Below are 14,067 nucleotides of genomic sequence, written 5' to 3' on the forward strand. Positions count from 1 at the left end.
AGACAACCTGGAACAAATGGACAAATTCTTAGAAAGGTATAACCTTCCAAGACTGAACCAGGAAGAAATAGAAAATATGAACAGACCAATCACAAGTAATGAAATTGAAACTGTGATTAAAAATTTACCAACAAACGAAAGTCCAGGACCAGATGGCTTCACAGGTGAATTCTATCAAACATTTAGAGAAGAGCTAGCACCCATCCTTCTCAAACTCTTCCAAAAAATTTCAGAGGAAGGAACACTCCCAAACTCATTCTACAAGGCCACCATCACCCTGATACCAAAACCAGACAAAGACACTACAAAAAGAGAAAATTACAGACCAATATCACTGATGAATATAGATGAAAAAAACCTCAACAAAATACTGGCAAACAGAATCCAACAACACATTAAAAGGATGATACACCATGATCAAGTGGGATTTATCCCAGGGATGCAAGGCTTCTTCAATATACCCAAATCAATCAATGTGATACACCATATTAACAAATTGAAGAATAAAAACCAAATGATCACCTCGATAGATGCAGAAAAAGCTTTTGGCAAAATTCAGTACCCATTTATGATAAAAAGTCTCCAGAAAGTGGGCATAGAGGGAACCTATCTCAACATGAGAAAGGCCATATATGACAAACCCACAGCAAACATCATTCTCAATGGTGAAACACTGAAAGCATTTTCTCCAAGATCAAGAACAAGACAAGATGTCCACTCTTGCCACTATTATTCAACATAGTTCTGGAAGTCCCAGCAATCAGAGAAGAAAAAGAAATAAAAGGAATCCCAATTGGAAAGGAAGAAGTAAAACTGTCACTGTCTGCAGATGGCATGATACTATACATAGAAAATCCTAAAGATGCCACCAGTAAACTACTAGAGCTAATCAATGAATTTGGTAAAGTTGCAGGATACAAAATTAATGCACAGAAATCTCTTGCATTCCTATACACTAACAGTCAAATATCAGAAAGAAAAATTAAGGAAACAATCCCATTCACCACTGCAACAGAAACAATAAAATACCTTGGAATAAACCTACCTAAGGAGGTAAAATACCTGTACTCAGAAAACTATAAGACACTGATGAAAGAAATCAAAAATGACACAAACAGCTGGAGAGATATACCATGTTCTTGGATTGGAAGAATCAATATTGTGAAAATGACTATACTACCCAAAGCAATCTACAGATTCAGTGCAATCACTATCAAATTACCAATGGCATTTTTTATAGAAGTAGAACAAAAAATCTTAAAATTTGTATGGAGACACAAAAGACCCTGAATAGCCAAAGCAATTTTGAGGGGAAAAAAACGGAGCTGGAGGAATCAGGCTCCCTGACTTCAGACTATACTACAAAGCTACAGTAATCAAGACAATATGGTACTGGCACAAAAACAGAAATATAGATCAATGGAACAGGATAGAAAGCCCAGAGAGAAAACCATGCACCTATGGTCAACTAATCCATGACAAAGGAGGCAAGGATATACAATGGGGAAAAGATAGTCTCTTCAATAAGTGGTGCTGGGCAAACTGGGCAGCTACATGTAAAAGAATGAAATTAGAACACTCCTTAACAGCATACACAAAAATAAACTCAAAATGGATTAAAGACCTAAATGTAAGTCCGGACACTATAAAACTCGTAGAGGAAAACATAAGAAGCACACTCTTTGACATAAATCACAGCAAGATCTTTTTTGACCACCTCCTAGTGTAATGGAAATAAAAACAAGAATAAACAAATGGGACCTAATGAAACTTCAAAGCTTTTGCACAGCAAAGGAAACTGTAAAGAAGATGAAAAGACAACTCTCAGAATGGGAGAAAATATTTGCAAACGAATCAATGGACAAAGGATTAATCTCCAAAATACGTAAACAGCTCATGCAGCTCAATATTAAAAAAAACAAACAACCCAATCTAAAAATGGGCAGAAGGACTAAATAGACATTTCTCTAAAGAAGACATACAGATGGCCAAGAGGCACATGAAAAGCTGCTCAACATCACTAATTATTAGAGAAATGCAAATCAAAACTACAATGAGATATCACCTCACACCAGTTAGAATGGGCATCATCAGAAAATCTACAAACAACAAATGCTGGAGAGGGTGTGGAGAAAAGGGAACCCTCTTGCACTGTTGGGCAGAACGTAAATTGATACAGCCACTATGGAGAACAGTATGGAGGTTCCTTAAAAAACTAAAAACAGAATTACCACATGACCCAGCAATCCCACTACTGGGCATATACCCAGAGGAAACCATAATTCAAAATGGCACATGCACACCAATGTTCATTGCAGCACTCTTTACAGTAGCCAGGTCATGGAAGTAACCTAAATGCCCATTGACAGATGAATGGATAAAGAAAATGTGGTACATATATTCAATGGAATATTACTCAGCCATAAAATGGAACAAAATTGGGTCATTTTTAGAGACGGGGATGGACCTAGCGACTGTCATACAGAGTGAAGTAAGTCAGGAAGAGAAAAAAATATCGTGTATTAACACATACATGTGGAATATAGAAAAATGGTACAGATGAACCAGTTTGCAAGGCAGAAATAGAGTCACAGATGTAGAGAACAAATGTATGGACACCAAAGGGGGAAAGCGGGGATGGGGGTGGGGTGGGGGTGGTGGGATGAATTGGAAGATTGGGATTGACATGTATACATTAATATGTATAAAATAGATAACTAATAAGAACCTGCTGTATAAAAAATAAATAAAATAAATTTTTTAAAAAATGAAAATAAAGGAAATGGAGAAAAAATAATAAAATAGTGCTTAATATTGGGAAGATTCTAATATCCTCCAGTAGAGAACTATTTGGAAGTGTTAGATATAGGCTTAATCTAAAAGTATAAAGCAAGCAAAATTGATCTTGTCATTTGTTGATTCTGTTGGTTTTCCTGCTCTTATATCATGCTGTGTATAGTACAGTTGAGAGAGCAGAAGGTTTGAAATTACAGCAAAATCTACGTTTACTATTAAACAAAACTCCCAACTTCCCTTCAGAGTGCTGAAGGGAAGTTGCACTTTTCATCATTCAAGCCTATTAACGGTTACACCAAACAATTTCACACAAGTGAAACAAGCACAATTGCCTATAAGGATGAAGAATCTTAGGATATAAGAATATATAAACTGTTTTCTAAACTGAATGGAAGCTCTTGCATTTAATGAAAATTATGGCATGGTCTAGTACAGTATACTTATAAGCACATAAAATATCTTAAATGCATGTAATACCAATTATCCAATAAAATCTGAAACAGTAAAACTTACATAACCTGACTTTTTTTCTTTCATAAACTAGCCAGTAAGAATATATCTTTATAATGATTTTCCAGAGCTCTGCAAGATCTTAGAGTGCACTGGGAAATAAAAGGAGTGCAAATATATATTTTTTCCAAATTAAGTGAATTTCATTGAGTGCTGAAATTTTTGTGACTAATAAATCATAGATTATGTCTAAACAGTAAACACCTTCTAAAGTCTTTATATTTACCAAAAAAAAGAAGATAATCTAATGAGATGGGTAGATCAACCTATGACATAATTTAGGCTGCAACCCAGTTCTTTGGGGAATTGAGAACAACTATCTTTATCTCACAAATCTTTGCAAAACTCAAAATGCAACTCTAGAGGCAGTTCAAAGTTCACCCTTTCCTTATTACCAATCCCTATTTATCTCACTAGGCTTGTAAGGATTGGTTTTAAGAAACCAAAGTCCTTGGGGGAACTTACATTCTTTCCCTGTGCCTTTGAGATAAAAATGTTTTACCAGGTCTCCTCAGGGAACTCTTATCTAGACCATCCCCATGTCCTAAGACTGAAAAAAAGAGAGGGGGTGATGTTTAAAAAATATAAACTGCTGTCAGAACTCCTCTGCCCAAACTCTATTCAAGTAAACTTAACTTAGTCTAACTACTCTTTTATAGACAAGTGAATTTTGCATTATCACACCCATCTCATGGCTAATTTTAAAATGAAAATTATAAGGTCTCTGTTTTCATCTGTCTATATATTTACGTGTGTTTATAAATATGTTGTATATGTGTAGTATTTTTATTTTTACCTGCTGATGATATTGCTAAATTTATTTGTTAAAGAGCTCTATTTAAACAAACAAGTGCTTATGTAAGTTTAGTATTCATAAAAATCCTCAAAAAATATAATACAAACTAACACAAATGCTTTTCAGGATCACATGACCTGGAAAAATATTTGGTATTATAGGTATCTGAAGTTCATTGGTTTAATTAATAGACATGTCTTTAGAGTAATCGGCATTAAATATAATCTGTGTCTACTAAAAGTCAAATAGCCTCATGTTATCTCTGGACACAGAGAGAGAAAAAAGAGGGAATCTTATGTGGTCAAGTTGGCTAAAAATTGAATTGTTATCATAAAGATTTTTAAGTTAAGCTTTAAAACCAATAGTGTACTTATGTAAAAGTAAAACTTAATTTTTTTTTTTTTCATCTGCTAAAAGGACAACATTTTCTTAGATTATTGGCCTGCTCTCAATAAGAAATTTAAATACCGTCTCCAGCTAAAGACAAAAGATGTTGGGTTTATGGTGGGGAGCCAGTTATGGAACCTTACCAGGCAAAGCACAGTAAATAAGGGTATGGTTGTTATGCAGATTTAAGTCAGTTACCTTCTCCATAGGTAAGAGTTTCTAGAGATTTAGTCATCCACCTCTTCCTGGTACAGAGAGGGAGACACACTTACAAATGGAGATTTACCTTATACATGTAAATGTCCCTTACAAAATGGCAACTTGTATGTGGTCTTCAGGGCTTTTCTGTGTCTGCTATTTCTTAAAAATAACCAGCTCAAGATAATCCTTATGCTAAAGAGACATATTTCGGGGTGACATATTCTGCTCCCCTTCAATAACAACAACAGACCCCAAAATACAGTTCTGTATTGAAGTAAATCTGAGTTAAATGTAAATTGGGGGTGACCTAGGGGATGGGAATTGGTATTTTATGAACCAATATAGCTGAATCATATCTCTATTGATGGAAGGGAGAGTGGAAGTTTTTTATGTAGCATATTTCTTAATTTTGACCAAGAAATTACCTCCTGTTTTAGGAAAATCTGTTTCCATGGAACACAGTTTGAAATCTTTTCTATGGGGAGGAGATGTACTGTAGTGAAAAGAAAATGGACTTTACAGTTATACAGGAATGAGATGAGATTCTATCTGTATCACTTCCTGGGCATGGAATGGATGGAAGTTGTGACCATAAGGCTGTTTCTATGTCTGTAATATGTGTGGTGGTGAAGGTTATTTAAGCCAACCATACAAAGCTTTTGGACTTCAGTATAGTGTTACAGATATTTAAATGAATTTATGGGATCATTTTAAAATGAAAACTTTTGAAGTAATAAATAAAATTTTCTCTGTTGATAATATTATTTGTAAATGCAATTTATAACAGGTAAAATTAAGTAATTGTAAACTTGAATACATAATACCAAACTATTGTATAAAGGTTATTTGCCTTTTAAGGAGATTCTTTTAGAAAAATCTTTGTAGTTTTGATGTCATCATAGCACAAATAATGTATCATCAGAAATTATCAACTAATATAATATTATGAAACCAGATAGTTATAGGGATAGAGGAAGACAGGTGGTAGAGAATCCAACACATGTGAAGCAAGGAAATAGGAAGTCCGCAACTGGTAAATAAGAATATCCAAATACACAAACATGGAAGGCATGGAGTGAAATGTTTCCCCTGATCACATATAGGCTGATAATCAGGAATCCAGATGAACAAGTGAATGTTTTTAAGGTAGCAACAAAGATGGGAACCTGATGAGTTTAAGCCTCTTTGACGTGTGAAATCACTGGTGATTTAGGTGATCTGACCTTGGGCAGAGCAGGGTCAAAAATAAAACAATGACCAGGTCTGATGATTAGTTTTCTTCCATGAGGGAAAGAACCCACCTAGGTTGTTAAAACCTATATCCCCCAAAGCATCATATTGCCTGGTACATAGTAAGTGCTCAGAATTTTTTTAAATGGATGAATGGATGTTTACATAGATGCATACATACACAGATAATTTAGTGAAAATGTGTAAACATAAATTGAGAGTTACATAAATTGAGAGTTTTCTAGAGCATAAGAGTTGAAGGGAGTTTGGAAATAGTTTAGCTTAATTTTAAAGATATGGAAACTAGGCTTAGATTTGGATTATAGATTCAAGCTCATCCATGAGCTAGTAGTGTCACCTTTAGAGCTTTTTTGTCCTTTGGGAGATTAAAGATATTGTTACTGAACTCAAGTCCAGCAGCTCGCCGCTCAAAAAATCAATACTCAAGAGAGAGACAAATGTTGCTAGAAAGGAAAGTTGCTTTTAATCAGAATGCTGGCAACCTGGGGAGATAGTGAACTCGTTGTACCCCAAAAACCATCTCCAAAGATTCTGCTTGGCCATAAAAGCTTTTAAAGAGAAAGGGGAAGTAATCTAAGTTAATCATTGAGATGGGGGTCAGAGTCGTCCCCCACTGTGTGCAGACTTGTGTGCAGACTTGTGTGCAGGCTTGTCGACTTCTTGTGATTTTTCTTTAGATGCTGTCTTGTTCAAACAGTTTGTTCACAAGATTACTGAAGGGGACGCTAAGGAAGAGATCTGGTCATCTGTTAATTGCTTATTCTTTATTTCTACTTCTTTGATCTACGGAAAGAACCAAGTTAGGCAAGGTATTGTGTGATTAAAAGATTTGAAAGGTGTGCTAGGGCCAGTGATAAGTAGGGCATGTGGTGTCTGGCTTAAGGTTAGTTAGAAGACAAAAGGGGCCTCCTGCAGAGAGCTCTTTCCTGCCAAAAAGTTCTTAAAAATTCCCACTTGTCAGAACATCATTCCATTTCTATGGGATCACGGGCAAAGGTCCGTCTTCTGTCACTTCTTCATGCTGACATAGGCCGCCATATTCTTAAGAGTGGAAGATGTCTACATGGGTCTGTAGCATCTCTTTGCTGACAGTTGTAGTTGCCTGTTTACATATATGGACAGAACATGCTACAGTTATTTTGATGCCCACAAATATATAGATTATTATGAGCAACAGTGTTAATTCCATTCTCTTAAGGCTAGTTCTTGTAATTGTGCTAGCCATAGACTCAGAACTGCTCAAGATGGAGCAGTTTATGTCATGGCTGCAGTCTGGTCATCATGCAGTCAGCTTTTTCCTTTTGGTGGCAGTTACAATATCTGTAAAACAACTCAGGAATGTGCATCAGACACTTAGTTTGTGACTCTGTTGCCCTAATCTTTAGCTGCTTGAGCCTGTTCCTTTGTGACTCAGGGGGGCCTGGGAGACTTCAGCTTCTCTACAAACAAGAGGCAGGAGACATGGAAGTATCTTTGTATTGGGGAGGGGGGTGCAGCCCAGGGTTCTCTTCCGTTCCAGTATTGAAACAAAATTATCTCTGCATTAAGAAAAAGATATACTTTGATTATATTTAAATATCTTGCAATTTAATTTCCACATATAAAATGAATTCCTACTGTTAATCACTATAGATTCTGATTTAAAAAGAAATAATTTCAGTGCAATTGCATTTAAGTTTGTGCAATTATAATCACCTATGTGATTATGGTTGAGTTGAATTTTGTAATTCAATTAGTTGATAAAGGGCTTTTATTCCCCCCTCTATAAACTGGTACATGAAAAAGCACATTTTTAAAGCTCTTCACAAAAGCCTTATGAAGTAAATTAAGTAGAAATGAATTAATTGAACTTACAAAAATCCACTTGTTCTATGAATCACCCACACTCAAAAGTTTTTACCAAGTTAGTGGCAGCCTTTAAGAAATTTAAATATATATATATATTATCTTGGCTTCATATACTAAAATATGTATGTGAAGAATATATCTATACAGACTTAAATATTCAACTCCAGGTGGAAACAGATAATATGACATCTTCATGAAAAGTTTAAACTTTGATTTTTAAAATACGTGATAAATTGAAAACCTGTTTTGTTTTTATAGATTGAAAACTTTCAATGTTACATACCTAGTGATTCGTAATCACATAATTGCACCAAGTTTAACATTGTGTTTCTCAGCTAGAAATTCTCTATTTATCAGTGAATCACAAAGGCTTAGCTGTTACATATCCATGCTGGTTATTATTACCACATAGCCATCCCTGAAATTTGTAAATTCCCAAAGAAAGGGATATATGTTTGTCCTAAGCTCCATGACACCCAGACCTCTACCACCCCAGTCTCTGCTCCTTGAGAAGAGAGGATATCATATTTGTCAACATATTAGTGTTAGTAAAGGTTTTTGAAATTTTTTCTGGAAAGTAAATAAACAATTGAAAGGTAGGTTAGCAGATGCACTTCAGAAAAAAGTACGCAGGTGGTGTTATCACTCTCAAGTTGTATACAATATTTTGGTGAAGTCTAAAGAAAAATTTCTTAGCTTAGAAAACAATAACATACCTTAGGGAAAAAAAAAAAAAAAACTGGTGGAGTAAGTAGCTCCAAACTCCCAGCTTTCCACAGAAACATGGAAAAACAAGTTGAAACTTTCAGGACCAATTTGTCAGAACTCTGGAAATAGGCAAAGGTTTACAGAAACCAAGTGAACAATAACTTAGGAGAAAGGCAACTAAAAAATTGTTGGAAAGCTTTTGTGACATTTTTTCTTGGCCTTGTCTCACTCCCTTCCTGGCACAGTGGTGGTCTTGAAGATGACAGCCTGTGTTCCCAGTGTGGGACCCTTGTCCCTGGTTTTAAAGGAAGCACAGCAGACCTTATTTGTAATTATATTCATCTGTTCTATTCTAAAATGTCTGGGGGACTGCCACAGGTGATAGTTTCTGTCTTGCCTATCTTGGAATTCATTCAGGGCCGGAAAGCAGTGTGCATTGCTAGAAAACACTGTAAGCAAATTAAAAACCTGCAGCTGCCTGGGGCTAAAGACTACAACTGAGACATGCAATAGATGGCCTGAAGCCCAGAAGGAAAAGGTAGGGAGAGTTTTCTTTAGGAAATTAGGGCATTCAAAAGCACCTATATGTGCTGAGGAATTTAAAAAGCCACACTCATGCCCAAGGCGTAAGAGATGGTTAGAAAAGAACTGAGAATACCCTAGACTTTCACAAAAATAAAGTTAAAATAGTTACTCCAATGTTTTCTCTAAAAGTTTTATATTTTTAGATCTTATATGTAAGTCTGTGATTCATTTTAAGTTTATTTTTATATATCTTGTGAGGTAGGGGTCCAGTATTAAATTTAGAAATTTCTTAACCTTTCCAGCTTAGAGATTTGCCATTCATCATATCTTAGTCAATATTGGCAAAATCAAAATCAACAAGTCTATATTGTTCTCCAATTATATTTTTCCCCAAAGTCTATCTTCTTTGTTAAGTATATCATGCCGGAGTGGTGATTGTCTCTTTTATTATTATTCTAATCCAATTCATTACCAAATTATACATAATCTATTTGCAAAGTATGGAGACTTTTCTTTTCACTGAATTCATGCTATTCTTATAACTCACAACTCCAACAGTTCTGTGAATAACTGCAATAATTCTGTTACTGCCAAATCCACTTACATCTTATACTGGTACCAATTATTAAAATTCTGGGCTTAAACGCTTTCAAAGTCTATAGAATAAAAACATGTTTCCCTGGCATTCAGTGCTCTTTTTTAAAAATTATTTTTAGCTAAGTCAATAACATTCAAAGGAAGAGGCCTATTTGAGGCTTAGCAAGGTCATGCAAACCTTGACCTTCCAGGTCATCCCTAAATCATTAGGACATACCCTCCCTCTCCTGAGTCTAAGGCAGGGGTCCCCAACCCCCGGGCGTCGTACCGATACCGGTCTGCGGCCTGTTAGGAACTGGGCACAGCAAGAGGTGAGTGGCAGGCGAGCAAGCAAGCGAAGCTTCATCTGCCGCTCCCCCATCACTGGCATTACCACCTGAACCACCCTGCCCCTGGTCCGTGGAAAAATTGTCTTCCACAATTCGGTCCCTGGTGACAAAAAAGTTGGGGACCGCTGGTCTAAGGTTTAGGTGTAAAGAGGATGGGGTCTAGTCTTGTGTCTGAATGGGCAATTTGGGGCTGGGTGAGGGGAGAGTGAACTGGCAGTTTTAACCAGGGAGTTGGACAAAGTGTTAAGCAACAGATTGAGGAACAAAGCCAGTGAATAAATGAGCACTGGGGAGTGAGCAAGGACTAATTAGCATGGAACTGGCAATGAAGGAGAGCTTATCCATCAGCCAGTACTCTGGACAAACCATGGTGCAGATTGCATGGCTAGGAGCCCAGGTACAATGACTGTTTCAGACTTCTTATAATAAGCTCTAATCAACCACTTGGGATAGAGCATAAACAGTAAATTGTGTGTTAATGTTTCTACCCAGGCACAAGGTGAGATAAAATGTAAATGGCAGAAATCCATAGTAATACAGGAGATGCAATGGACTGGTGGCTGTTGTTTCCACATTTCTCATATGTGCAGACCTGTTTCCAAATTGTCTATTGATAGCATATGCCAAGTTTCTGCTTGCATTATATATAAGAATGTATAGCAATGGAAGATTATAAATTAATAGTACAGATCTGTGCAGTCTCAAGGACCTTTTTATTTCTTTTTTTTTTTAACATCTTTATTGGAGTATAAATGCTTTACAGTGGTGTGTTAGTTTCTGCTGTATAACAAAGTGAATCAGCTATATGTATACATATATCCTCTCCCTCTTGCGTCTCCCTCCCACCCTCCGTATCACACCCCTCTAGGTGGTCACAAAGCAGGAAGCTGATCTCCCTGTGCTATGCAGCTGCTTCCCACTAGCTATCTGTTTTACATTTGGTAGTGTATATATGTCAATGCCACTCTCTCACTTCGTCCCAGCTTCCCTTCACCCTCCCCGTGGCCTCAAGTCCATTCTCTATGTCTGGGTCTTTATTCCTGTTCTGCCCCAAGGTTCATCAGAACCATTTTTTTTAGATTCCATTTTTTTAAAATATATGTGTTAGCATACAATATTTGTTTTTCTCTTTCTAACTTACTTCACTGTGTATGACAGACTCTAGGTCCATCCACCTCACTACAAATAACTCAATTTCATTTCTTTTTATAGCTGAGTAATATTTCATTTTATATATGTGCCACATCTTCTTTATCCATTCATCTGTTGCTTCCATGTCCTGGCTATTGTAGAGTGCTGCAATGAACATTGTGGTACATGACTCTTTTTGAATTATGGTTTTCTCAGGGTAGATGCCCAGTAGTGGGATTGCTGGGTCATATGGTAGTTCAATTTTTAGTTTTTTAAGGGACCTCCATACTGTTCTCCATAGTGGCTGTATCAATTTACATTCCCATCAACAGTGCAAGGGGGTTCCCTTTTCTCCACACCCTCTCCAGGATTTATTGCTTGTAGATTTTTTGATGATGGCTATTCTAACTGGTGTGAGGTGATAACTCATTCTAGTTTTGATTTGCATTTCTCTAATGATTAGTAATGTTGAGTATCTTTCATGTGTTTGTTGGCAATCTATATATCTTCTTTGGAGAAATGTCTATTTAGGTCTTCTGCCCATTTTTGGATTGGGTTGTTTGTTTTTTGATATTGAGCTGCATGAGCTGCTTGTATATTTTGGAGATTAATCCTCTGTCAGTTGCTTCATTTGCAAATATTTTCTCCCATTCTGAGCGGTGTATTTTCATCTTGTTTATGGTGTTCTTTGCTGTGCAAAAGCTTTTAAGTTGCATTAGGTCCCATTTGTTTATTTTTGTTTTTAATCTCCATTTCTCTAGGATATGGGTCAAAAAGGATCTTGCTGTGATTTATGTTATAGAGTGTTCTGTCTGTGTTTTCCTCTAAGAGTTTGATAGTGTCTGGCCTTACATTTAGGTTCTTTAATCCATTTTGAGTTTATTTTTGTGTATGGTGTTAGAGAGTGTTCTAATTTCATTCCTTTACATGTAGCTGTCCAGTTTTCCCAGCACCACTATTGAAGAGGCTGTCATTTCTCCATTGTATACTCTTGTCTCCTTTATCAAAGATAAGGTGACCATATGTGCATGGGTTTATCTCTGGGCTTTCTTTCCTGTTCCATCGATCTATATTTCTGTTTTTGTGCCAGTAGCATACTGTTTTGATTACTGTAGCTTTGTAGTATGGTCTGAAGTCAGGGAGCCTGATTCCTCCAGCTCCATTTTTCTTTCTCAAGATTGCTTTGGCTATTCGGGGTCTTTTTTGTCTCCATACAAATTGTGAAATTTTTTGTTCTAGTTCTCTGAAAAATGCCATTGGTAGTTTGGTAGAGATTGCATCAAATCTGTAGATTGCTTTGGGTAGTATAGTCATTTTCACAATGTTGATTCTTCCAATCCAAGAACATGGTATATCTCTCCATCTGGTTGTATCATCTTTAATTTCTTTCATCAGTGTCTTACAGTTTGCTGAATACATGTCTTCTGTCTCCTTAGGCAGGTTTATTCCTAGGTAATTTATTCTTTTTATTGCAATGGTAAATGGGAGTGTTTCCTTAATTTCTCTTTCAGATTTTTCATCCTTACTGTATAGTAGTGGAAGAGATTTCTGTGCATTAATTTTGTATCCTGCTACTTTACTAAATTCATTGATTAGCTCGAGTAGTTTTCTGGTAGCATCTTTAGGATTCTCTGTGTATAGTATCATGTCATCTGCAAACAGTGACAGTTTTACTTCTTCTTTCCAATTTGAATTCCTTTTATTTCTTTTTCTTCTCTGATTGCTGTGGCTAAAACTTCCAAAACTATGTTGAATAATAGTGGTTAGAGTGGGCAACCTTGTCTTGTTCCTGATCTTAATGGAAATGGTTTCAGTTTTTTACCATTGAGAACGATGTTGGCTGTGGGTTTGTCATATATGGCCTTTATTATGTTGAGATAAGTTCCCTCTATGCCTACTTTCTGGAGAGTTTTTATCATAAATGGGTGTTGAATTTTTTCAAAAGCTTTTTCCTGCATCTATTGAGATGATCATATGGTTTTTATCCTTCAGTTTGTTAATATGGTGTATCACAGTGATTGATTTGCATATATTGAAGAATCCTTGCATTCCTGGGATAAACCCCACTTGATCATGGTGTATGATTCTTTTAATGTGCTGTTGGATTCTGTTTGCTAGTATTTTGTTGAGGATTTTGGAATCTGTGTTCTTCAATGATATTAGCCTGTAGTTTTATTTTTTGTGACATCTTTGTCTGGTTTTGGTATCAGGGTGATGGTGGTCTCATAGAATGAGTTTGGGAGTGTTCCAAGAGTTTGAGAAGGATAGGTGTTAGCTCTTCTCTAAATGTTTGATAGAATTTGCCTGTGAAGCCATCTGGTCCTTAGCTTTTGTTTGTTGGCAGATTTTTAATCACAGTGTTAATTTCAGTGCTTGTGATTTGTCTGTTTATATTTTCTGTTTCTTCCTGGTTCAGTCTTGGAAAGTTGTGCTTTTTTAAGAATTTGTCCATTTCTTCCAGGTTGTCCATTTTATTGGCATATAGTATTCCTTAAATCCTAGTGAATTCTTAGAAAAGTATGTTGCTTTTTGTCTTTGATCTGTATTTTGAGTAAATTTGGTAAGTTTTTGACCAGCTAGATTTGAGAAGAATGGTAAAAGTAACTGCATCTACTCTCAATACTTTAGCCAGTGTGAAATGTCACAGACTCCCTTCACATATAAGTATTCCAAAATTATCCCAATAAGAAAAATTTACCATGATCTAATGAAAAGGAGGACAACCTAATATGGATACGTCTCCGTAAATGGTTAAATATTATGAAATATGTTATGTGAGCCTTCCTTCAGGCTCCATAAAGGAATACATAGAGCTGATTAACATTTATTTCATAAATCCAGGCCAGACTTTTATAATTAGTAAATTTAAAAAATGACAAAAATAAAAGACAAAAAGATCCTGTGACCAAGACAAAGATCCTATGATCTTCGAGAAAAAAACATTTATCCAACATATCTCCAACTGTGGACAAATAAATATTTTTATTC

General features: G+C 36.0%; 1 long non-coding RNA gene across 1 annotated transcript in view; it reads left to right on the forward strand.

The window, feature by feature from the left end:
• The window catches only part of LOC132350211 (uncharacterized), a 403,110-nt gene that overhangs the window by 13,532 nt on the left and 375,511 nt on the right, over positions 1-14,067 (forward strand). The window lies entirely within an intron of this gene.

The sequence above is a fragment of the Balaenoptera ricei genome, chromosome 16 (assembly GCF_028023285.1).
Source record: "Balaenoptera ricei isolate mBalRic1 chromosome 16, mBalRic1.hap2, whole genome shotgun sequence".
NCBI lineage: Eukaryota > Metazoa > Chordata > Mammalia > Artiodactyla > Balaenopteridae > Balaenoptera > Balaenoptera ricei.